Source organism: Vulpes lagopus, chromosome 6, assembly GCF_018345385.1.
Source record: "Vulpes lagopus strain Blue_001 chromosome 6, ASM1834538v1, whole genome shotgun sequence".
NCBI classification, from domain to species: Eukaryota; Metazoa; Chordata; class Mammalia; order Carnivora; family Canidae; genus Vulpes; species Vulpes lagopus.
Window position 1 is genome coordinate 100,469,569 of NC_054829.1, and position 24,570 is coordinate 100,494,138.

The window sequence follows — 24,570 nt, forward strand, 5'->3', positions numbered from 1 at the left end:
GCCCTGAAACCTAAGAATCTTGTGCTCCTTAGAAACTGAGTTTTGGGTTTTCCTTTTTCTTTGAACTCCTGTTGCCATTGGCTGTGAGTTCCTACGAGGTTGTTTTAGAAAAAAGGAATCATGGAAGAGTGGAAAAACTATGAGGAGTGAGGTGAGCTTTTACTAGGAAAAAGTGGGAAAATAACTCTAATGCTTTCCCAGAAATAGTGCTGTTTGTATTTTTTAAAAATATGTATCATAGTAAAGTGTTAACATTTTCCTTAGGAAGCATTTCATTCCCTTTCTTGATTTAAGGCGCTTCGGGAATTAATTCCCTTTCCCTCACCGAAAATATGATCTGCAGTTAATTGCTTATTATTTGGAGGGGTAGAAAATTCTGGTGGTTTAATAAAACTTTTGGAAGGTAATTTGGCAATATCAAAAAACTTCAAAAATAAAAATAAAACACTGAAGGCACATGTGCCTTTTATGCAGAAATTCTGCTTTTAAGAATTTATTTGTACTCGTATTTGAAGGACTGTGCAAGGATATAATGTATATAGGTTGCCTCATTCTTTATAATAGCAAATGGCTAAAAACATTAAATGCCTGTAAATAATAAATGTGAGACTAGTTAAATGGATGGCGTTTTATCAATACAATGAAATGCTATGTAGCGAGTACTTTGTTCTTTTTTTATTTATTTATGTAGTTATACAGAGAGAGGCAGAGACACAGGCAGCGGGAGAAGCAGGCTCCATGCACCGGGAGCCCGACGTGGGATTCGATCCCGGGTCTCCAGGATCGCGCCCTGGGCCAAAGGCAGGCGCCAAACCGCTGCGCCACCCACGGACCCCGATGGTATTGTTCTTAATGTGAACTTTAGAAAGCCTTGCAGGGTGTTTCCTTTGAAAGAAACCCAAAGTGTGGAATTGTGTGCAGGATGGGATCCTAGTTTATATTTCAAAAGATATTTATGTCTGGATATGCATACATAGTTTCTGAAAAGATAGAATATACCTGATTTCCTTGGAGAGGGAAGGCTGAGTGAGATAACGGATCTATCTTCCTTTGTATAATTCATTATTAATCATTACTAGCATTCTTAATATTTCAGCCATGCAAATATTAAGTAGTTTCTTTCAACTTGAGTAAACTAGCTAATAGAAAAAAAAACCCAGCAAGTCACAATGAGTTTAATCATTCAAGATTTGTTTAACCAGATGTGAGCGAGTATAGACTACTCTCTCTTGTGGCTATACTGTGATGGTACTTGGCTGTACCTAATAAGACAGAGTTAAGCAAAGTATATTTTAAGTGATTTTAAAAAAATAGTAGTGAAATACAGCACATATTTAGCTGAAGGGAAGGAGCCTGTAAAAAAGGAAGAAGGAACATGCGATTAATGAGAGAAACATCTCTGACAGCACAAAGGGAGTTGGTTCAAAAGCACAACAAGCAAAAGAGGATTTGCCTTTCATAGTTGTGATTGTTGCCATGGTAGTCTCTGTTGTCATCATTGTAGCAGCTAACATTTATCGAGATTTACTATGTGCCAGGTGCTCTGTTATATGCTCCGCGTGCATTTTTTTTCGTTTAATTTTCCATATATATTTATTGGGAAATACTCATTGAGCACCTACTGTGCCAGATGTAGCTATTATTCTCTTAGGGGAGATGGATAATGCCCTATATATACCGTGGTAATGAGTATCAAGAAGAAAAGTTAACAGCAGATCAGAGGAAAGAGAATGAGAAGGTGGGCTGGAGGTGCTAGTTTCTCATGCAACACATATGTGGGAAGAAGCAGACAATAACACATAAGTAAACTAACTTTTGATAAGAAGAGGCACCATATTGGATGGGATGCTCAAGAAAGGCCAACAGTGGGGACTTTTGGAGGTGAGACCTATATGATAAGAATTAGCCATGCTTGGGAGGGTAGGGTACCTCTTTTACCTGTCCCAGACAGAGAGACAAGTAGGTCAGGGAACTCAAGGCTTGTACAGTTTGTCTTGTACATGTCTGAGGCAGGGAAAGAGGGCCCCTGTGGCTGAAACATTTTGGGCAATGGTGAGAGATAGGTGAGGGCCAGCCAGGTCCTGTGGGGCCTTGTGGGCTGTGATAAAATGTTTGGCTGTTATTCCAATGGTGAAGGGAAGTCCATGGAAGGTTTTAAGCCAGGAGGTAAAAAGAGATTCACTAATTTCTTTTCAATAGATAATTTATTTTCTATAGATACAGAATAGAAAAGAAAAACAAGATTTTCTTTTCTATTTAACTATGAAAATAGAAGCAACCAAAAGAAACTTTACACTGACTCCTGCCAACCTGGTTACACACCTACTTGTATGTGCCCATTTCCAGATTGTAACTAGGTCGACAACTGTCTCTCCTCCACTCTGAAAACTTCTTCACATTTATATTAGATCCTGGCCCTCCGGCTTTTCTGTCTGATGTCGTCATTTCCTCTTCTCTAATAAACTAGTTGTTAGCAAATATATGTCATAATTTCTTTCACTTGGACATTTAATAAGATATATTGCAAACTTAAAATGTCTAATACCAAATTTGTGATCTTCCTCTCAAAACTTAGTGGATCTGCAGTTTTCCACATCTCAGTTGATGGCAAGTCCACCCTTCCAGTTACCTAGACCACAAAGGTCTAATTTATTTTCTCTTAGTCTATATTCGGTGTGCCTGAAAATTTTGTTGGGGCTACCTTGAGCATTTTCTAGAATATGACCTTTTATCACAACTTCTGCTACCTATCTAGTCCAAAATACCCTTATCTCTCACCGAGCTCATCTCCATGCTTCTACCTTTGCCCACCAGTACTGCTAGTATCTTCACAACACAATTTCAGTGATCGTTTAAAAGTATGTTAGGTCATGTTAATTCTCTCTTAAGACTCCCAGTGCCACCCCCAACCTTGTTTTTTCTCAGAATAAGATTCACAGTCTCAGCTGTTGCTATGACATGATATCATCCCTTGTAATCCCTGTGGCCTTACCCTCTACCACTCTCTTTTTGCTGTTTCTACTACAGCCACAATGGTCTCTTGACAGTTTCTTGAATACTAGACAGATGCTTTCTGAAGGCCTTTGCACTGGCTGTTCTCTGCCTGGTAGGGTCTTACCCTAGATATCCATGTTTTCCCTCTTCCATTTAAATCCACTATCTGCTCAGATGTCACCTTCTCAGAACTCTCTTCCTAGAAAATATCAACTGTCTTATATATGACTTCTCTTTCTTTACTCTTCTTTTAAAGATTACTTATAACTTCCAGAAATTATATGTATATATCAATTTATGTGTATTGTTTGTCTCCTATTAGAGTGTCAGCTCTATGAGGTTAGCAACTTCTTTTTGCTTATACCTTAGGCCGTGCACCTAGTAAGAGATTTGGAGTCTAGTAAACATTCAATTACAAAATTGCTTATTCAATTATTTAATAAGTGCTTTTTAACATAATTTCTTGAAGGTTACACAGAGGACCACTAATCTTCTTTGGTGAGGAGGAGTGTGTTAGAAAATAGATCTACCTTTCATTGTATACTCTTTCATAATCATTAATATCTTAATTAGTAAATGTTAATTATTTCCCTCAACTTTAAGAAATTAGTTAATAGGTAAAAACTGTATGTAAAATAGTCTAGTCATTCAGGATTGGTTTTGGTTGACTAGTATAGACAACTTTAAATTATGAAGATACTAGGCTGTATCTAATATAAAATACAGTGAAGGAAGCTATGTTTTAATGAGTGGTCAGGTAAGGCAAAGAGATTTGTTCAAAGATAAACTGAAGCATATTAAGTTTTAAGAATTTGTTTGAGAAAAAATTGATTCAAATTGGGCAAAAAATTGGGGACGCTTGGGTGGCTCAGGGGTTGAGTGCTTTCGGCTCAGGGCATGATCCCAGGACCCGGGATCGAGTCCCACATGGGCTCCCTGCATGGAGCCTGCTTCTCCCTCTGCCTATGTGTGTCTCTGCCTCTCTCTCTGTGTCTCTCTCATGAATAAATAAATAAATCTTAAAAACAACAACAACAAATTGGGCAAAAAATTGAATTCAAATTGAATTCAAATCGATTCAAATTGATTCTATCTCTCCAATCTAATAGATAGAAAGGAGCCCTGAGGACCTGTACAAAATGAGACTTTTATAGGAGGAAGGGAATGGGAAGAAGGAAGTCATACTAGGCAAAACAAAACAAAACAGGTTAGTTATTGAAAAGTTACTTTCCTTTAGGAGATAGGAGTGGTTAACCAGATTACCTAACTAGCGCTGATTAGGTGATTCCTGATTGATTGGTTTAAGATTCTATTTCTGGGAGAACTGAAAAAGTAATTAAATCTCAGTTTGATGATGTGAGGCTTGGCATAAATAACTTCATTTGGAGCCTGTTTTTTGGTTTGTTTATTTGTTTAACAGATTGAACAACTTGTCTGAAGTTATGGAACTTCAGGAGAGAGTGGTTTAAGATTTGGATGCATAACCTTTCTCTAAAAGGTACTTAAAACATTTATTGATTAATTTTTTTTCTTACCTGGAAGATTAGTACATGCACATGATGAAAAATTATAAGTAGTAAATGAAGAATCACAGTGAAAAATAAATCTTTTTGGCCCATCTGGTCCCCAGGGTACCATTGTCACCCCAAAGGTAATTTTGCCATTTCCTAGAGTGTTATCCTCAAATTAATCTATAGATGTACACATAAATATCTTTTCCTATATTACATATCTTTTAACAAAAATACCTGTTGTACATGCTGTAGTGCACTTTGCTTAAAATGTGATCTTTACCTAAATATTTTCATTCAGTTTAATACGGTAAAGTGAATTTTTGAGGCATGTTAGTTGTGTATTTTTCCATGTTGTTGAAATTACTGTTTCTCCCCCCAAACTGTGTTTATTTCTGCTGAAGCTGCAGAGGGCACTGTACACCTTCCAAAAGCATGGCATAGCCTGAAAGAGTGTTTTGCAGTTCTTGAATATGGAGCAAATTTTAGGATTCAGAGAAGCCCCTGATAATTAAAAATATGCATCAATTCAAATTGTTCTCCTCTACTCACTTATTTTATGCATTTGGTATAAAATTAATTACAATATATAGTTATACCATTACCTTCAACAGGAATGCTTTTTCTTTAATAGACACAATGTTTAATTCCCAAAGCACAAGTCTTATCTTTAATTTTGGTATAACTATTTGCAGTGATCACAAGCATAGTACCCTTTTCCTTTTAATCATGGTTACGTAGGATTTGGATGGCATCTTGGAAACGGCAATGACCTGGGTCAGTCCAGCTTCACTGTTTATAATCTCTGCAACAGTACCAGAAAATCATTCATCTATGTGATTTACCATTTTCTCCTCCACAGAATGAAGAAATTGGCTGAGAGAATTTCTAGTATTCCTGTCAGCACTAGTAAGTCCATGACATCTTCATAAAAAGAGAAACTTGTTAAAATTGAGTTTGGATATGTGTCAGAACAGGAATGAGGGAGCAGGATAAGCTTGCAGAGGATATCCCCGGTGGTCATGGTGCTGCAGAGATGTATATAATAGTTCACCAAAATCGTTCGTCTTCTTTCTGGCCAGAAAGCAAGCTTTGCACTTAAAGCTGTTACTTCTAGGCCCAGAGAATAAGAACTTCATGGGTGCATGGTGTCCATTTGGTCAGTGAGCCTCCTCTTTCCCTCACTAATGATTCCAAATTTCCCTCACCCTCCGCATGCCTGGGTCCCATCTTCATCCTTACTGAGAGACCAGGTCACCAGGCAGGATGTCTCACCTCCCAGCTCTCCTACCCTTCAGACTGTGCTCCAGCTGACCTATATCCTGCCAATTCTATTTTCACACACTTCCAGAGAATGAGGTGTTTGTCATGTCTGAGGCAGATTCTTTTGTGTATGCCCTGATTCCATCCTCTGCAGTCTCCTTCAGGACCTTGCATCAGGAATTATTCTCTATTTTAGAAAAAAGGCTATAAAATAACAAAAGGAAGAATCATCCATCAGTCTACTACTCTAAAAAAATTGTCTAAAGTTGTCAAGTGAATGTTCCTTGTCTCCCATCTTCCTTAAGGTGATGAACGTCGTTTCTTTCTGACCTTTTCTTGAATATGTGCAAAAACCTATTTGGAGAAGTAGCCATATTTGTATTTTCATAATGGAATCATTCTGTACTTACTGATATGCAATTTGCTTTTTATGCTAACAAATCAATGTGTAGATCTGTCTTTTTTTTTGACTGGCTGTCTAATAATCAATTGTATCGTTATATTGTAGTTTATTCAGCCATTCCTTTATATGGACTTTTAGATTGTTGCCACCATTTTAATATATGCTTATAACACAAAAATCCATCTGTGTACACTTTTACAGGCTCTTGCCCTTATTTTCATAGAATAGATTGCTGGAAGTTAAAATATTGACCCAAATAATACGCTTATTTTGAATTATAACAAATATTACCAAATTACTTTCTAAATAGCTTGTACCAGTTATACTACAAGCAAGAGTATGTGAGTGTCTGCTTCCCCATTCATCACTATTCCTTGATAGTATATCAGGTATTTCTATTTTGAAATTTTTATAGGAGAAAAACATATTTTATTATTATTAATTTATTATTATTAATTTAACCTGCAATTCCTTGACTGCAAATAGAATTGAGCATCCTTTCATTATTATGTATTATTTACATCTTATTTTTTGTCCATTTGGATTAAAAAGTCCTTTGCTCTTTTTTTTGTGGATTTTTTATCTGTTCAAATATTTTGCTCCCTTGCTGCATGTGCTCTGCAGTTGTACCCTGGCTGCTTTATCCTTCAGGACAGTTGTCTGCAACCACTGTCTTTGTGTGTTGTAGGCAGCATTGGTCCCTGGCCTGAATGTGGTGTGTTTGAACTAGGTGTGCTCTGATCTGCTTGGGAAATGAGATCTGTGGCTGCTGCCTCCATGTGAACTGAGGCCTTGCCAAACTCCCTGGTGGGGAGATGCAATTTGGCGGGGTTTTGGGCCAGTCTTCCGGGGGAGGGCCTGCTGCTCTGGGACTGAAGCAAGCTTGGCTAGAAAGGGCTGTTCCACTGGAGCATGGGGGTTTAGATGTGGGGTAGGCAAATTGGGTAGGGAGTATTGGTACTGTGCTGGTGCCCACAGGTAGCCCTGTGCTTATGATGAGAGGCAGAAGAAGGAAATGTTGCCAGCCAGTTCCTTGTCCCTGGAGGGGTCTCTCCATGAATGCTGTCTCTCAGAGATGCACTCTAAGTGAATAACCTCCCCGCTCTGTGCCACGTGCTCTTCAGATCACTGTTTCCAAGTTATGTGTGTGTCAGTTGGTTCAACAACAACCCTGTTATCTAAGAGAAAAATTGGAAGTTGTTTTTAAGTCCTATTCTTTCTCACAGCCAACACAACCAACGAGTCAGCAAGTCCTACAGGTTTTTGTACCCTTGTTTTCTTGCACATCACTAATACCACTGATACATTCAGCTTCATCTTCCTTTTATGACTATTTTTTTTCCATAAGTAGTTCAAATGTCATTTTTCAAGAAACCTTTAATTGTTGGTCCTCTGTGTTCCTCTAGCATGATATGTAGTACTTATATCTTAGAGCATCCATATGGCTTCCCATCTAGGCTATAAGCTCTTTGAGGGTAGGGCTGTGTCTCCATTTCTTAAATCACAATTGGTGATAGTTATCATGCCCTTGACATCTTGATGATATTTTAGGAGATGAAATACAAATTCTTTAATAACTATGAAAAATTACGTTGTCTAAGAAGTTATTTTTGTACTGAGAGAAGTAGCTGAAAATACCCATGAAGTAGCTATCTTCTTAAAAATGTTAATTGATATGCTATAACTAGAATGAACCCTAATAACATAATTTTTTCAGGCCTAGAGCTATCTCTGCAATGTAATCTTGAATATGTGTATACTCGTAGTATTGAGAACCACATCATTTCATTCCAGGATACATAAAGGGCATTGCATATGAAATTAGCAGAACAAATTACCATGTAGGTTACATACTTTTACATTTGCATGGTGAGTAAGAATGATTGTTTTGGGAATGCCTGGGTGGCTCAGTTGGTTAAGTGTGTCTGCCTTCAGCGGGTCATGATCTCAGAGTCCTGGGATCAAGCCCTGTTTTGGGCTCCCTGCTCGGTGGGGAGTCTGCTTCTCCCTCTCTCTCTCTCTGCCCACTCTCCCCCCCCACCCACCCCCTGCCCCCGGGCTTTTACTCTCTCTCTATCTCAAATAAATAAAATCTTTAAAAAATATATTTTTATTATGATTTCCACATATTTAGTTTTTTGCTTACTTTGACTTTTACAATCTTTAATGTATATACCTTAGTACAAGAGGAAACACTGAGATTTTAAAATAAGATATTTATTTAATTTGGTGAAGTATAAGATCTCACCAGTAAAACACCCTGGTTTAAACTTATTGCTACCTATGTTTCTATTAAGTTTGTAAGCATAACCTCTTTAGTTTTTGAGAGTTACTTCCAAATCCTTTGCAATATATGCATGGGAACAGCATGAATTTTCTTAGTACACAGAATAATCATTGGAATGGGTTTATTTGAAAACCTAATAGTGGCACTTGCCACAGTAAAACATTGAGCTTTTTGCTGGAATGTACTCTTGTTTTTCTTAATAGGTTTGTAATTTGATCTCTGTGAAATAACCTGTCATCTTATGAGAAACTGTTGGAGCATTAACTGAAAGTAGAAAGAAGCAAGTCCTAGGGAACTCCTAAAAATAACTAATTCCTTTATTTTACTGCCAACTTTTGCTACTTCAGACTGAAACAACCCAATAGTAACAACCTAATCCTGTAGAAATGTATGCATCTATTAACTGGAAACATGCCCAGTGTCCACATTACATAGTCTCAAGAGATTTGAAAATGGCTGTCTCTGAGGAGTGGGAGTAGGTAGTGGATGAGGGGTAGAGGGTATAAGGTGGGGAACTTCTGTTTTTATTTTAAGTTTTTTAGCACTACTTGATTTGTAAAATATGTACACATGCTGTTTTAATAAAAATAAAACAACTTGTAAAAAGAAAACTTACAAAAAAAAGTTATTAACCCTAAATCTGGCCTTTAGTTCTTGTGTTATTTCTTATGGGCTATGCCTTTCCATTGAAAGGAAGCTGGATTGGTCCTCCTTGAGTAGTACTTCTTCCAAAGACTCTCCAGGAGTGATTGAACTGCAGAGAAGAATGAAACACACAGGATCAGTGACTGAGGCAGGAGTCCGTTATGGCCAGATAACATAGGGAAACCATTATTATATCAAATGAACCACAGGTAAGAGATTCCTTAAGCACTCCCAAAGAGAAAGGGTTATTTTCCAATGCAGTCCTTTCTGCCTTGCTTCCAAAAACTAGTATGGTGGACTGATGTTTCTTGTGTAAAAGAGAATGAAACCAGAAAGTTAGTAGTTCTGGGATCCTTGGGTATATGGATATGGATCCTTCACTAAATCTGGTCTTGACTGTGAGAAGCATGAAAGCAGAATTCACTTGCATCTCCAAAGGTGCTTGATCGCCTTTGCTTGCTAATTGAAGAAATAGTAAAATAAAATGTGAAAATATTTCCAGCTTGTCCAAATTGTAATTCTTACCAGTCTTTGTCCCTTTGATCAGATTATGTAATTTGACCTAGCATGATTGATACTGGGGAGAAAATTAGCTAGAATGACTTTATGGTTTATGGGGAAAGATGGAGACCAGGTTGAAATTTCCTCTCCTTTGCCCCCACTACCTGGGTTTGACTTGCTATGAACCCATTGCTTTTGGAGATGTTGAGCTCTGGGTTCTCATCAGTGCAATACATTTGGGTTGCCAGACAACCCAATGGAGTTCTCTAGGTAGAGTAAAAAGGAAAGAGATTATATAGGGAGGAGGCTGTTAAAATAGAAGGCAACTCGTGTAGCTAATGATCCCCATTAGAGAAGGTGTCTCTGGATGGATCATATCTGCTTTTCCAGATGGATAACTATAGTTGGCATTCTTCCTTTCCGTCCTGGAATTAGATTGTCTGAAACTGTTATTTTAGTTTCATTTCAATTCAGATCACTTCAATTCACTAATAACATTGAGAAAGGTCATGAACTAATGATTACTTTACCTAATTGTACTTGTTATTCAGTCTAATTTCTTTAATTGTTCCCTAAGTAAAAAGACTTGTTAATTATGTAGGTAAAATCAAGGTACAATCTGTCAACCACATACTCTTCATTGATCAACAATTAGTAATTGAATATCTTTTTTGTGCCAGGAACTAGGAATTTGGGATGCATCTTTGAACAAAACAGAAAAAAATATTTTGCTCTAATTTTCATTTTTTTTTGTTTTACTCCCATTAATAATGGCTTAGACCAAAAGATTTGAAATTCCAACTACATTTTTATTCTCTGTAGACCTGTTTTTCCTCTCCACAAATACACACACACACTAATTCACTCACCTATTTAAAATTTGTATTACTTAATGGTAAATGTTGAAATACAAATGTACTTTTAATTAGATTTCCTTTCACTTCTACTTTTTTCTTGCTACAGACCATCAAGTATGTTCTTTCTGAATCTGTTTTAACATTTTTATTTTAGCTAAGCTGTTGTGTTTTAGGACTTATTTTTTTTTTTTTTTCTTTCCTTTTTTTTTTTTTTTTTTTTTTTTATTGGTGTTTAATTTTCCAACATACAGAAAAACACCCAGTGCTCATCCCGTCAAGTGTCCACCTCAGTGCCCGTCACCCATTCCCCTCCAACACCCGCCCTCCTCCCCTTCCACCACCCCTAGTTCGTTTCCCCGAGTTAGGAGTCTTTATGTTCTGTCTCCCTTCATGATATTTCCCAACATTTCTTTTCCCTTCCTTTATATTCCCTTTCACTATTATTCATATTCCCCAAATGAATGAGAACATACACTGTTTGTCCTTCTCCGATTGACTTATTTCACTCAGCATAATACCCTCCAGTTCCATCCACGTTGAAGCAAATGGTGGGTATTTGTCGTTTCTAATTGCTGAGTAATATTCCATTGTATACATAAACCACATCTTCTTTATCCATTCATCTTTCGATGGACACCGAGGCTCCTTCCACAGTTTGGCTATTGTGGCCATTGCTGATAGAAACATCGGGGTGCAGGTGTCCCGACGTTTCATTGCATCTGAATCTTTGGGGTAAATCCCCAGCAGTGCAATTGCTGGGTCGTAGGGCAGGTCTATTTTTAACTCTTTGAGGAACCTCCACACAGTTTTCCAGAGTGGCTGCACCAGTTCACATTCCCACCAACAGTGTAAGAGGGTTCCCTTTTCTCCGCATCCTCTCCAACATTTGTTGTTTCCTGCCTTGTTAATTTTCCCCATTCTCACTGGTGTGAGGTGGTATCTCATTGTGGTTTTGATTTGTATTTCCCTGATGGCAAGTGATGCAGAGCATTTTCTCATGTGCATGTTGGCCATGTCCATGTCTTCCTCTGTGAGATTTCTCTTCATGTCTTTTGCCCATTTCATGATTGGATTGTTTGTTTCTTTGGTGTTGAGTTTAATAAGTTCTTTATAGATTTTGGAAACTAGCCCTTTATCTGATATGTCATTTGCAAATATCTTCTCCCATTCTGTAGGTTGTCTTTTAGTTTTGTTGACTGTATCCTTTGCTGTGCAAAAGCTTCTTATCTTGATGAAGTCCCAATAGTTCATTTTTGCTTTTGCTTCTTTTGCCTTCGTGGATGTATCTTGCAAGAAGTTACTGTGGCCAAGTTCAAAAAGGGTGTTGCCTGTGTTCTCCTCTAGGATTTTGATGGAATCTTGTCTCACATTTAGATCTCTCATCCATTTTGAGTTTATCTTTGTGTATGGTGAAAGAGAGTGGTCCAGTTTCATTCTTCTGCATGTGGATGTCCAATTTTCCCAGCACCATTTATTGAAGAGACTGTCTTTCTTCCAATGGATAGTCTTTCCTCCTTTATCGAATATTAGATGGCCGTACATTTCAGGGTCCACTTCTGGGTTCTCTATTCTGTTCCATTGATCTATGTGTCTGTTTTTGTGCCAGTACCACACTGTCTTGATGACCACAGCTTTGTAATACAACCTGAAATCTGGCATTGTGATGCCCCCAGCTAAGGTTTTCTTTTTTAAAATTCCCCTGGCTATTCGGGGTCTTTTCTGATTCCACACAAATCTTAAAATAATTTGTTCTAACTCTCTGAAGAAAGTCCATGGTATTTTGATAGGGATTGCATTAAACGTATAAATTGCCCTGGGTAACATTGACATTTTTACAATATTAATTCTGCCAATCCATGAGCATGGAATATTTTTCCATCTCTTTGTGTCTTCCTCAATTTCTTTCAGAAGTGTTCTATAGTTTTTAGGGTATAGATCTTTTACCTCTTTGGTTAGGTTTATTCCTAGGTATCTTATGCTTTTGGGTGCAATTGTAAATGGGATTGACTCCTTAATTTCTCTTTCTTCAGTCTCATTGTTAGTGTATAGAAATGCCATTGATTTCTGGGCATTGATTTTGTATCCTGCCACGCTACCAAATTGCTGTATGAGTTCTAGCAATCTGGGGGTGGAGGCTTTTGGGTTTTCTATGTAGAGTATCATGTCATCGGCGAAGAGGGAGAGTTTGACTTCTTCTTTGCCAATTTGAATGCCTTTAATGTCTTTTTGTTGTCTGATTGCTGAGGCGAGGACTTCCAGAACTATGTTGAACAGCAGTGGTGAGAGTGGACATCCCTGTCTTGTTCCTGATCTTAGGGGAAAGGCTCCCAGTGCTTCCCCATTGAGAATGATATTTGCTGTGGGCTTTTCGTAGATGGCTTTTAAGATGTCGAGGAAAGTTCCCTCTATCCCAACACTCTGAAGGGTTTTGATCAGGAATGGATGCTGTATTTTGTCAAATGCTTTCTCTGCATCTAATGAGAGGATCATATGGTTCTTGGTTTTTCTCTTGCTGATATGATGAATCACATTGATGGTTTTACGAGTGTTGAACCAGCCTTGTGTCCCAGGGATAAATCCTACTTGGTCATGGTGAATAATTTTCTTAATGTGTTGTTGGATCCTATTGGCTAGTATCTTGTTGAGAATTTTTGCATCCATGTTCATCAGGGATATTGGTCTGTAATTCTCCTTTTTGGTGGGGTCTTTGTCTGGTTTCGGAATTAAGGTGATGCTGGCCTCATAGAATGAATTTGGAAGTACTCCATCTCTTTCTATCTTTCCAAACAGCTTTAGTAGAATAGGTATGATTTCTTCTTTAAACGTTTGATAGAATTCCCCTGGGAAGCCATCTGGCCCTGGACTCTTGTGTCTTGGGAGGTTTTTGATGACTGCTTCAATTTCCTCCCTGGTTATTGGCCTGTTCAGGTTTTCTATTTCTTCCTGCTCCAGTTTTGGTAGTTTGTGGCTTTCCAGGAATGCGTCCATTTCTTCTAGATTTCCTAATTTATTGGCATACAGCTGTTCATAATATGTTTTTAAAATCGTTTGTATTTCCTTGGTGTTGGTAGTGATGTCCCCTTTCTCATTCATGATTTTATTAATTTGAGTCTTCTCTCTCTTCTTTTTAATAAGGTTGGCTAATGGTTTATCTATCTTATTAATTCTTTCAAAGAACCAACTCCTGGTTCTGTTGATCTGTTCCACAGTTCTTTTGGTCTCGATATCATTGAGTTCTGCTCGAATTTTAATTAACTCTCTTCTTCTGCTGGGGGTGGGGTCTATTTGTTGCTTTTTCTCTAGTTCCTTTATGTGTAAGGTGAGCTTTTGAATTTGAGATCTTTCCAGTTTTTGAATGTATGCTTGTATTGCGATGTATTTCCCCCTCAGGACTGCTTTTGCTGCATCCCAAAGATTTTGAACGGTTGTATCTTCATTTTCATTAGTTTCCATGAATCTTTTTAATTCTTCCTTAATTTCCTGGTTGACCTTTTCATCTTTTAGCAGGATGGTCCTTAACCTCCACGTGTTTGTGGTCCTTCCATATTTCTTGTTGTGATTAAGTTCTAATTTCAAGGCATTATGGTCTGAGAATATACAGGGGACTATCCCGATCTTTTGGTATCGGTTCAGACCCGATTTGTGACCCAGTATGTGGTCTATTCTGGAGAAAGTTCCATGTGCACTTGAGAAGAATGTGTATTCAGTTGAGTTTGGATGTAAAGTTCTGTAGATATCTGTGAAATCCATCTGGTCCAGTGTATCATTTAAAGCTCTCGTTTCTTTGGAGATATTGTGCTTAGAAGACCTATCCAGGGTAGAAAGAGCTAGATTGAAGTCACCAAGTATAAGTGTATTATTATCAAGGTATTTCTTGAGTTTGGTTATTAATTGGTTTAAATATTTGGCAGCTCCCACATTCGGGGCATATATATTGAGGAGTGTTAAGTCCTCTTGTTGGATAGATCCTTTGAGTATGAGATAGTGTCCCTCTTCATCTCTCACTATAGTCTTCGGGGTAAATTTTAATTTATCTGATATAAGGATGGCAACCCCTGCTTTCTTTTGAGGACCATTTGAATGGTAAATGGTTCTCCAACCTTTTATTTTCAGGTTGTATGTGTCCTTCTGTCTAAAATGAGTCTCTTGTAGACAGCAAATAGATGGGTCCTGCTTTTTTATCCAGTCTGAAACCCTGCGCCTTTTGATGGGGTCATTAAGCCCGTTCACATTCAGAGTTACTATTGATAGATATGAGTTTAGTGTCATCATATCTATTCAGTCCTTGTTTTTGTGGATTGTTCCACTGAACTTCTTCTTAAAGGGGAATTTTAAGAGTCCCCCTTAAAATTTCTTGCAGAGCTGGTTTGGAGGTAGGACTTATTTTTAACCTCTAGATAACAAAAGTTAAATGATCATTTATATGTTTTTGATTTTATGTCTCTCAAGCACAATGTTTTTCCTTTTGAAGCATTATGTACATTGTTTTATTTGAGGATCAATTAACAAAGTTGGATTTTGTCTTATATGTAAAAAAAACTTCCCTTATTCTATAAGAAATATTATTTAATAATATAACATAGAAAGAACAGGGATTATAAATTCACTCTTTTTAGTATTTCATGACCTCACCTTACTCTCTGCATCCAAACCTATTATAAATGCTGGATACAATATAAGGGGAGAAAATTAAAGTTAGAATTTCTGTAAACCAGAAATAGTACAAGAGTATAAATAGTACAGAAATAGTACAAGATGAAAAGTTGAAGCCAAGGATCTGCTGGGTATTTGGCTCCTGTGAGGTAATGGGCTGAGGGCAAAAACAAAACACCAAGCCAGGTTTGGTTTGAATCCAGGGGCTACAAGAGGACTTCTCTATTCAGCAGGGGAGACTGGAAGGCTACTACCAATGACTGCTAAGGCAGTGGCTTATACAAAGCTTGAGTCTGTGGAGGTGTCTGGATTTAGTGTTTTGACCAGGTCCTGAGCCAAGCTTCCCTCTGGTGCAGCAAATTGATTTGCAGTAGGCTTAATTTTATTGGGAGGGAGGAACTTGGAGCTGCTAATGGAAGATTTGGTTCTGGACTGTCAAAACATTGGGTGAAAGAGAGGTGAACAGAAGAGAGAGTCATCAAGAACCTTCAATTAGAGAAAAAAAACCTGAAAAATCCAAATTCCAAAATGTGGAAAATTCACTTTAGGAAACCCATCCAACAAAAGCAGTAGGTAGAAGAGGACTTCCTCCTAGATAGGTCGCAATCAAAGAGAGATTTAGTGAATTGCAAAATAATACTCAGGAGTTTGTTCAGAATGCACCCCAGATAGACAAAACAATTTGATTCATTACAAGAAATGAAGGATAGCTAGAGAGGCTCCAACATTTTCACTTAAATCGAACAGTGATTCCAGAAGTGAAGAATAGAGGAAATAAGCAATATTCAATGTTCAGATGACTGAAGAATTTTCAAAATTTGAGGAATTTTCAAAATGCCCAAGATTGAAAGGGTGCTGCAAAGAGCAAGTAGGATAATTAAAAGTAACTTCACACCTAGTCACAGATTTGTGAAATTGGGGAACATCAAGAATAAAAAGAAAAATTTTAAAAGCTTCCAGAAAAGAAAAATAATTACCTGAGAGGATTGACATTAGACAGCAAATTTCCCACCAGTAGTAGCATATAACAGAAGGTCATATACCAATTGTCCTCAAAATGTTGGGGTGAAATAATTGTCATTTAGAATTTTATATCTAGTGAACCTATTACAAGAGTGAGGGTAGGATTATACTGATATTTGCAGACATAGAAATAATAAGAGAACTTAGATGTTCATTGAGAAAACTACCAAAGCATGTGTTGGGGGCGGGGTGGTGGTGGAGAGGAATAAGTGGATGAAAGAAACAGGAAGTGGCAAATGTTCTGATAAATTTAATGAACTAATTGTGAAAAAGAACTTGTTTTTCAAGGCATATTTTTAGGAAAAGACAAACCCCTAGTAAATAAGGGATATGGGTGAGGAGTAATGTTCAAAGGGTAGTTGAAACATATTAAGGTTTTTGTTTTGGGAGGAGACTGAAGATCCTCAATAACTTTATACTTAGATAAAAAAAAAAGTAGAGTTAAGAATGTGTAAATTAGGCTATGTGGATGAACTAAGAATCTCCTTTATTGTGACATCTAAATATCCTTGTTACTGGGTCAGTTCTACCCTGTATTTGATGATATTTCTAACTCTACATTGGTGAATTGCACCCAGTCCAGGTGAAGTAGTTGGTATATCTCCTGACTGGTCTGAGAATATAAGTCTGGACTAGGAGGAGGACATTTGGGCTACTGAATTTTTCTTTTTTTTCTTTTCTTTTCTTTTCTTTTCTTCTTTTCTTTCTTTTCTTTTCTTTTTTCTTTTCTTTTCTCTTTTCTTTCCTTTTCTTTCTTTCTTCTTTTCTTCTTTCTTTCTTTCTTTCTTTTTTTCTTCTTTTCTTCTTTCTTTCTTTCTTTTCTTCTTTCCTCTTTCTCTTTCTCTTTCTCTTTTTTCTTTCTTTTCTTTCTCTTTGAGAGAGTGTGTGTGTGTGTGTGTGCGCATGTGCCCATGACTGGGAACACAAGCAGCGGGAGGAGCAGAGGGAGAGCTAGAAGCAGACTCCCTACGAGCCTGCCTTCTGGTGGTGGTGGGGGGGGAGGGGACTCCATCCCAGGAGCCTGAGATCATGACCTGATCCAAAGTCAGATGCTTAACTGAGCCACCCAGTCACCCCAGGACAACTGAATTTCTGATATGCCTCTTAATTTGACAGAGATTATTACTCATACCAGTCTACTAGTCTACACACAATTGAAGCTTTTGGGGTCTCAAAGTTTGGTCTGTTGTCTCTTCTAGAGAATGTTACTGATCTTCCCCCCCCCCCTATTTTTGATGACTTTCAATTGTTAAACCCTGTTTGCTTTACCCAGGTGGTGATCTGAGATTTCTGCCAATCTGGTATCATTAATGACTAATTTCCAACCAGCAGAGGAAATCTATAACTACTAGATCAAGAAGAGAAAAACTCTGTATGTGTGTTTGAGATGGGAAAGGAGAATAGAAAATTTTATTAAGCCAAGGATAAAGAGGAAAATAGATGAGACAGAAGTACCAACTAAGAATAGAAATAAGTCCTGATATATACATATATAGAAAAATTACTGTAAAAAAATTCAATCACTAAAAAAAAAAATATCACTTGGATACAAAGAAAAAATGCTAAATGTTGCTTACAATGACAGATTTAACAAAATGACCTAGAGGATTAATAGTAGACAGAAGGGAAAAAATATACCAACCTAAGCATGGCCAATAAAGAATGGTAGAACAATATTAATATCCAGCAAGATAGAATTGATGGTAAAAGTATTAATGGAGGTTAAAATAAGGCAATATATGTTCATAAGAGAAACATTACAAAAATGATAAAATAATCATTTATTTGTAAGTACTGGCCATATAGCCTTGAAATATAGAAAACCAACATTACAGAAGTTTGAGAAACTGATGAATTCACTCTTACATAAAAAACATTATTAAGACTAATCAAGAGTAAAGAACACAGGTTGGGTTTATTATAGGAATTTGTTTCTTTAAGAATATACTTATTTTTCAGCAGGCATAGAGCCCTGTAAATATTGACTACTTATTTTCTGCAGAACCTATTATAAAGGGTTTTTTGTCTTACTGCTACTACTACTATTCATACTACTGCTAACAGGTAAAATTATTTCCACATATGATTACTGTATGTAAAGCATGTGCCTAATATACATTTCCTAATTTAGAACAAAGAGGACAAAACTTTTTATATGCATGCTTTCTAATTCAAAGGACAAAGAAAATCAATGGTGATAAAAGATTTTTTTATTATTTAAGTTATATAAAGACTATCATTCTTAATTCTTAGTGCCCAGAGGTAGTGAGTGGTATTTTTTTTTTAAAGCTGGCTGCCTCAAAAAGATATCATTATACACCTGTCAGAATGGCTAGAATTAAAAATGATACCACCAATTATTGGTGAAACTGCAGAGAAATTTGATCACTCATTCATGGCTGGTGAGAATGTAAATGGCACAGGCACTCTGGAAAATAGTTTGACAGTTTCTTAATAAATATGATCCAGCAATTGCATTTTGGGGCATTTATCAAAGAAAAACAAGTTGGCACAAAATCCTGTACATCAGTGTTGTAAACAGCTTTATTCATGATAGCCAAAAACTGGAAGTGATTCAAATATCCTTCAGCAGGTGAATGGTTAAGCAGACTGGTCTATCTATGACATTCAGTACTAGTCAGCAATAAAAATGAGCCATTGACATATGTAATCATTTGGGTGGATTTCAAGGTAATTATGTCAAGTGGAAAAAAGTCAATCTCAAAAGTTATGTACTTTATGATTCCATTTATGTGATATTCTTGAAATACAATTATGAAGACATAAGAAGATTGGTGGTTGCCTGGTATTAGGGAAGGGAGGTAGGAGTAGAGTTGGAGTTGTTATAAAGAGGCCAGGGGAAACCTTTTGGTGATGCAACAGTTCTGTATCTGGATGGTGGTGATGATTACAGAAATCAACACAGGTGATAAAACTCCATAGCACTGCACACCTTGGGGGCACCTGGGTGGCTCAGTGGTTGAGCATCTGCCTTTGGGTCAGGTTGTGATCCCAGGGTCCTGGGATGGAATCCTGCATCAGGCTCCCTGCAGGGAGCCTGCTTCTCCCTCTGCCTGTCTCTGCCTCTCTTTCTCTATGTCTCTCATGAATAACTAAATACAATCTTAAAAAAAAGAACTACACACAGTTATGAGTACATATAAAATTAGTGGAATCTGAGTAAGTTTTGTAGATTGTACAGAGGTAATTTTCCTGGCTTTGGTATGGTACTATAAATATGAAAGATGTGACCATTGGAGAAACTAGATGAAGAGAATATGGTATCTCCCTCTACATTTTGTTTTTACAATTTACTGTGAGTTTACAATTATTTCAAAATTGAAAGTTAAAAAAGCGATCTACTTTAATGCTTAACAGTTTCTTAAATAATTATTCTAATCTTTGTGTTAGAATTTTGAAAGCCCTAAATTATATTTAATAAAATAGGTTTTCTTTTCTTTTTTTTTTTAAGATTTTATTTCTTTATTCATGAGAGACACAGACAGAGAAAGAGAGAGGCAGAGACAGGCAGAGGGAGAAGCAGGCTCCATGCAGGGAGCCTGACGTGGGACTCGATCCCGGGTCTCCAGGATCACGCCCTGGGCTGAAGGTGGTGCTAGACCACTAAGCCACCTGGGCTGCCCTAAAATAGGTTTTCTTTTTTTTTTCTTTTTTTTTTTTTTAATTAACTTTTATTGGTGTTTAATTTACCAACATACAGAAAAACACCCAGTGCTCATCCCGTCAAGTGTCCACCTCAGTGCCCGTCACCCATTCCCCTCCAACACCCGCCCTCCTCCCCTTCCACCACCCCTAGTTCGTTGCCCCGAGTTAGGAGTCTTTATGTTCTGTCTCCCTTCCTGATATTTCCCAACATTTCTTTTCCCTTCCTTTATATTCCCTTTCACTATTATTCATATTCCCCAAATGAATGAGAACATACACTGTTTGTCCTTCTCCGATTGACTTATAAAATAGGTTTTCTATGAATGTAGAAGATGGACTCTTCACACTTTAGGTAACACAATTGTAAATATTTTGCTTAGAAAAAGAGAGGGTTCTTTTTGTTAGTTAGTTAGTTTATTTATTTATTTATTTATTTATTTATTTATGATAGTCACAGAGAGAGAGAGAGAGAGAGAGAGGCAGAGACACAGGCGGAGGGAGAAGCAGGCTCCATGCACCGGGAGCCCGATGTGGGATTTGATCCCGGGTCTCCAGGATCACGCCCTGGGCCAAAGGCAGGCGCCAAACCGCTGCGCCACCCAGGGATCCCCTGTTAGTTTGTTTAAAGCCATATGACTTATAAAAATAATTTGATCAATTTTATAGATTGCCAATTATGTTGGACTTCAGGATGAGACTGTGTCTTATTTATTGTTGTTTGCTTCCATTGTCCATAACAAATAAGACAAAGTAATCATTTCAGGCACTCAACATATTTGCTTATTTCTTAATTTTGCTGTGCTGTATTCTAGCTATATTCTTAAATTTGCTATGCTTTGTTACTCTAGATGTGTAGTAACTCCCTCTTTTTTTGCTGTTCATGAAAAAACAATTTGACCAATTTACTCACAACGGCATTTGCACAGGCAGCTAAGTTTTTAGGTGGAAATAAATGAAGATGGTTTACACAGTACAGTTTGTGCAATTTAATATTGAATGTTTAAAATTCCTCTTCTTCAAAGTTCCTTGGTGACTTCTCATAGATCAATGAGATCTGTAGGCTGCACTCTTCTGCCACATTGTCTTCTCCATAAATTCTTTCCTCCTCTCTTATGCTTTTTTCCCCCATACATTTCTTCATGAAAAAAAAATGCAGTGATTTTTTTGTCTTATTGTTTCTCTCCAATGTATATTTCCAGAGTCTTACCTTTCATTCCTAACAGACAATTCTTCCTTAGATGGAGTTTAGGCATTAGCTATTAATACTTCCAACTCGACTATAGTAATTGTGAAAGCTGTCTTTAATACTTTTTGGAACAGTGAGGTATAAGTAAATAGGTGAGAGAAACTTGTGTATATACCACACACAAATCCGTACATATGTGCATGTAAAAATGTTCATAGCCTGGGTGGCCCAGTTGGGTAAGCGCCTGATTCTTGATTCAGCTCAGGTTGTGATCTCATGGGTCATGAGATGGAGCCCTTCTGTTGGGCTCCCTGCTGAGCCTGGAACCTGCTTGATATTGTCTCTCTCCTCCCTCTGCCTACTCCCCCTCCCTCCAAATGTTCATAGCAGCATTATTTGCCATGGCCCAAACATAGAAACAACCAAATGGTTAACAACAGTAGAATGAATAAATATGGTATTTTCATACAATGACATAAAATACAGAAATGAAATGGAGGAAGTACTGCTACCGACTGTGACATGGGTAAAAGTCACAAATGCAACACTGAACAAGAGAAGCTGGACACAAAAGGATGTATACTGTGTGGTCTACTTTAATTAAAGATCAGAAATAGTCAAAAGAAATTCATAGTGTTAGAAATGAGGAATGGTTATTTCTTTTTGGGAAGAGGAGCATTGTAATTTGGAAAGGAGATTTTGAGGGTCTTGGTAATATTTTATTTATTGATATTTATAGAGGTTATAAATGTGTGTTCACCTCATGAATGTTCATTGAATGGACCCTTGTAGTTTGTATATTATGTATATTATACTTCAAATTACATAGTTTATTTTAAAAATGTGAGTTAAATATTCTCATTTCCATTTCACAGTTGAGGGATCTAAATGAAAAAGATGATGTGCCATGAATGAAACGTGTAGTGCAGCTCCAGTGCTTCTCTTCCACTACTGCTGCTTTCAAAAAGTATATACTTAGCATCCATTCACATGATTAAACGTTTTCTGATACTCTTCATTCTTTTTCTTTAAAGGCCATGGCCATACAGTAAATATTTTAGGCTTTGTGGGCCATCTGGTCTCTGTTGGCATTACTCAACTCTGTCACTGCCGTGTGAAGGCAGGTATATACAATTCTTAAATGAATGGTGTGCTGGTGTTCTAATAAATAATTACCCACAATGAAACTTAAATTTCAATTGATGTTTGTATATCATAAAATATTATTCCTCTTTTATTTTTTAACCATTCAAAAATGTAAAAACTATTCTTAGTTCCTGGGCCACACAAAAATGGGTGGCAGGCTGGATTTGGCCCATAGGCCCATTTACCAACCCCTGTCTTAGAAACAGGAGCTTAGGTGCTCTTTTTGCGTGTTTACATAAATTGCAGTTTCTGTCCCTAATTATGTATTTCTTTATATATACATGGGCAAGGAAGCAGCTCACTCTATATTGTGAGGATCTTTAAATTGTAAAATTTTCAGCTTATTTAGCACCTCACTAATTTCATGGTTCATAGGTTAAGCTTGAAAGTTCTTTGAAGGATAGTTTTGTCCACAGTCCCTTTCTTGTGTTTTCTTTCATTTCTTCCCTTTGCATTTAATGAGAATACACAACATTTTCTGGGATAAGAACAAAAGAATTTTTCAAATGTTAACAGCTGTTGAACCATCTGTTATTGAAAAAGAGTTTGATTAGCATGCTAGGGCAAAGAAGCCATTTTAGCTCTAGATGGACCAGGGGAAAGAGGAAATAGAAGGCATAGCTAACCAATGATGAGCATCACTAGTGACAGCAGAACATACCTCATTTGGAAAAAGATGTAGATAACAAAGTGTTAATTTGAAGACTCTTGATAAATTATCTTTCTTATGAGCTTTTATGTTCATTTTGGTGAAAAATATGGAAAGAAGGCAGGCATAGAATGTGAAAAAAAAGAACTTGAGGAATTTACTCCCAAATTTGTAAAATTAAAATTTGTAAAATTACAAATTTATAATTTGTAAACTTAAAATTAAAATTGTATGTCATTGATTCTCAACTGGTTTCCTGTGGCATGCATACTATAAATCCCCCCCAAAATGTGGTCCTGGATTTTGCTTATTGAGTCTCGACTACTACTGAGAATAGAAACTATTTTAGCAATGTCTGACAGACAGAATCTGGAGCTGTGAGCATTGTAAGATATGAGGAGTGGGGCACAAGGAACATATAACAGGTGGCATTTATCACTATGTTGGCACCGAGAAAAAGCTTGTGTTTACTGGAATAAATTAGCATTTGGCCTGATAAGTTTATGGGATGGAAATCTGAGCAGTGAACATATCAACTCAAACAGTTAAGATAGTGCTGAAGGTTATCCAAGGGAATACTTTAATAGTATGTGGATACAATTGTATTCCTTTAAATATGCAGCCTAAAGTTCTAGTATTCTCAGTGTGTCATGTACACAATCATGGTCTAAACATGTGTTTTTCAACATGGTAACTATTGGGAGTTTGGGCAGAGTAATTTTTTTTTTGTAAGGATACCCTCACATGCTTTTCAGAATGTTTATCACCCATGGTCCCACCCACTAAATGTAGAGCAAAATGGTGTATCTCATGTCAAGCTGGAGCTTGTATCAAGCAATGACACAAGCAGTGAAGGTAGTGCAGCTAGAAATATTGCTGGGACCAATGTCCGCTGATACTCCAGAACTGATAATGAGCAGAACTAAAGGAGGTCTACAGAGACCCAAAACTGATTAAATCTCTTTAAAAAGGGAAGGATTTTGGCAGCAAACTATCAGACTCTTCAAACCTGCCCCTTTTGCATCTGACCACTTAAAAAGACAACTGCTGCCAAAGGCTCTGCTGGATTGATCTCAGAACAGAACCAAGATCCTTCACTTTTGAGCATAAGCGATGAGTGCTGAGAGCTGACCTGGACCAGACCAAGACCTTACCTCAACTGCGGAACCAAAGACTGATTTCACGTTTGGTTTATTACCTTCCTCCACCTTTCTATTCTCTTGTTTGTTGTGTGCTTGTCTTCTGTCCTGCTTTGTATGCCGTCTGGGAAGCCAAGTTTAATCATATGATAAAGTGTCATTGAGTTTGGAATGCTGAACCTGCTTTATAATTGTGATTTAACTTTGCTTTATGATTGAATAAAGCTGACATTGTGGAAAGACACAACTTGTATGTGTACTTTCATACATGCTCATGGCACTAAATAACAATGGCATCCTTAATTATTGAGACAACCAAAACATCTTCATGTTCTTCCAGATGTGGTATGATACCACCACTCCTGGCCCCAAACCAATACCTTAAATGACACAATTCTTCTATGTCACTAACCTTACTCATACTAGACCTTTCTTAGATTTTGTTTGGGACTGAGGGTTTCTACACAGTTTGCAAAAATAGACATCTTGGCAATAACACATAAGATATAAAATGTTTCTTTTGCTTTTCAGATAACAAAGTGAAAAAGACACATTAAATAAAAGATGTGCTATCCCCAAAATGAACATACATTTTTCTTTATTCTCTCTTTATATACAGGCTGGTACAGTTAGAATTCGTATATGGC

General features: G+C 37.2%; 1 long non-coding RNA gene across 2 annotated transcripts; it reads left to right on the forward strand.

Moving 5' to 3' along the window:
* The first annotated feature begins 789 nt into the window (after positions 1-789).
* Positions 790-24,155, forward strand: LOC121492433. 2 transcript variants are annotated; one of them, XR_005988236.1, is made up of 4 exons: positions 790-840; positions 4,415-4,492; positions 5,368-5,414; positions 23,756-24,155. It is a non-coding gene; the product is annotated as an uncharacterized LOC121492433 (long non-coding RNA). The 2 variants fall into 2 exon arrangements; XR_005988235.1 differs by lacking the exon at positions 23,756-24,155 and having other exon boundaries at positions 5,368-8,105.
* The last annotated feature ends 415 nt before the right edge of the window (positions 24,156-24,570 follow it).